Raw genomic sequence first — 1,988 nt, 5'->3', positions numbered from 1 at the left:
TGCTGCGACCGCTGCGCCGGGAAGCTCGAGCTGCCTAGCCATTTGTCCACCTCCGAGTGTCCACCGCCCTCCTGGCCGGTGCCGCCTTGCCTCAATAGCTCGCCGCCGATGACATTTGGCTGCGCCGCCGCCGTCGCCCACCTAAGTCACCGCGGGGGAGAGGAGGGGGAGTGAGAGAGTGTGTGGCCCGACCGCCCACTTTGGTTCCGACCGGACCGGGTCGGCTAACGGCCGTTAACGGCCGCGCCGTGAGCGCGCGTGGCCACGTGGGCTGACAGATGGGCCCAGTCCGTCAGGAAAACGCTTAAAACACTAGTCACCGCAGGTTTGGGTTTTTTGAAACAGCGGACCGCGCGTTCGGTAGCTTTCTGAGAAAAATTAAAAAGTGGTAGTTTTTTGGAACCCTAGCCTGTAAACTAGTAGTTTTATGCTATTTTTGAAACATGAAAATTCATGGACCGTGAGTCTGTGAGCCCTTTAAAAATAGGGAGCACAGTGATATAGATGAAGATGATTAATACTCCTAGTAGAATAGACGGAGACGAGCAGCAGCCGTGTCGGTAGCAATAGAGTGTGCAACTCGTGCGATGAACCATGTTAAACGAACACGAAGATGGCCGTGAAGAATGGTTGTTGACAGGCACTAGTAGAAAACAGGGCTTTGGTTCGGGCCTGGCCAGCCCATTAGTCCCGGTTCTTCACGAACCGGGACCCATGGGGACATTAGACCCGGTTCATGGGCCCAGGGGGCATTGGTCCCAGTTCGTCTGGATCTATTTGTTCCAGTTCTAGGCACGAACCGGGACCAATGGGCCGCGCTCCTGGCCCACAGCCATTGGTACCGGTTCGTGCCTAGAACCGGTACAGATGGGGGGTTTAGTTCCGGTTCCTGCCACGAACTGGTACAAATAAGTTGCCTATATATACCCCTTCGCCGCAGCAGAGCACTCCACATTGCTCTGTTTTTTGCTGGCCGGCAAGGGGAGGGCATTGGGTGCTCTAGCTCAACCTCCTATGCACACGAGGTGTTCGATGAAATGCCCGAGCCACACTAGTTAATCTTTCTCCTCTTGAAGCTCGACCTCGGAGCTCCATTTTTCCCGAGATTTGTCTAGGTTTAGCGGTCCGTCACACCCCGTCCCCGTTTTCACCGCCGTCGATCGCCCGCGCCGATCTCGTCGCCGGCACCACCGTGGTGAGCCTCTTGTTCTTATCTTTTTTCTGATTTTCTTACTTTAGATAGATACTTGTCTGATTTTCTTACTTTAGATAGATACTTGTCTGATTTTCTTACTTTTGACACACATAATTATATATAATGCACGCAGATGAACCGGCAATAGATGTACGGTGACAGACACACCTCCGAGTACATTAAGGGCGTGCATAATTTTCTCGATGTGGCCGAGGCAAACAAGCAGAATGGTTTTATGTGTTGTCCATGCCCTAAATGTGGGAATACGAAGTCTTACTCTGACCGGAAAATCCTTCACACCCACCTGCTTTACAAGGGTTTCATGCCACACTATAATGTTTGGACGAGGCACGGAGAAATAGGGGTTATGATGGAAGACGGCGAAGAAGAAGAGGACGATGACAACTATGTGCCCCCTGAATACGGTGATGCTGCAACGGGGGAAGCTGGTGAAGATCAAGAGGAACCAAACGATGTGCCCGATGATGCTGCTGAAGATCAAGAGGAACCAGACAATGTGCCCGATGATGATGATCTCCGCCGGGTCATTGTCGATGCAAGGTCGCAATGCGAAAGTCAAAAGGAGAAGCTGAAGTTCGATCGCATGTTAGAGGATCACAAAAAAGGGTTGTACCCCAATTGCGAAGATGGCAATACAAAGCTCGGCACCATACTGGAATTGCTGCAGTGGAAGGCAGAGAATGCTGTGCCTGATAAAGGATTTGAGAAGCTACTAAAAATATTGAAGAAGAAGCTTCAAAAGGATAACGAATTGCCCGATAGTACGTACGCA

This window comes from Triticum aestivum, chromosome 1D (assembly GCF_018294505.1).
Source record: "Triticum aestivum cultivar Chinese Spring chromosome 1D, IWGSC CS RefSeq v2.1, whole genome shotgun sequence".
In the NCBI taxonomy this organism is placed as follows: Eukaryota; Viridiplantae; Streptophyta; class Magnoliopsida; order Poales; family Poaceae; genus Triticum; species Triticum aestivum.
The sequence above is the reverse complement of the archived record's forward strand: the minus strand, read 5'-3'. Positions refer to the sequence as shown.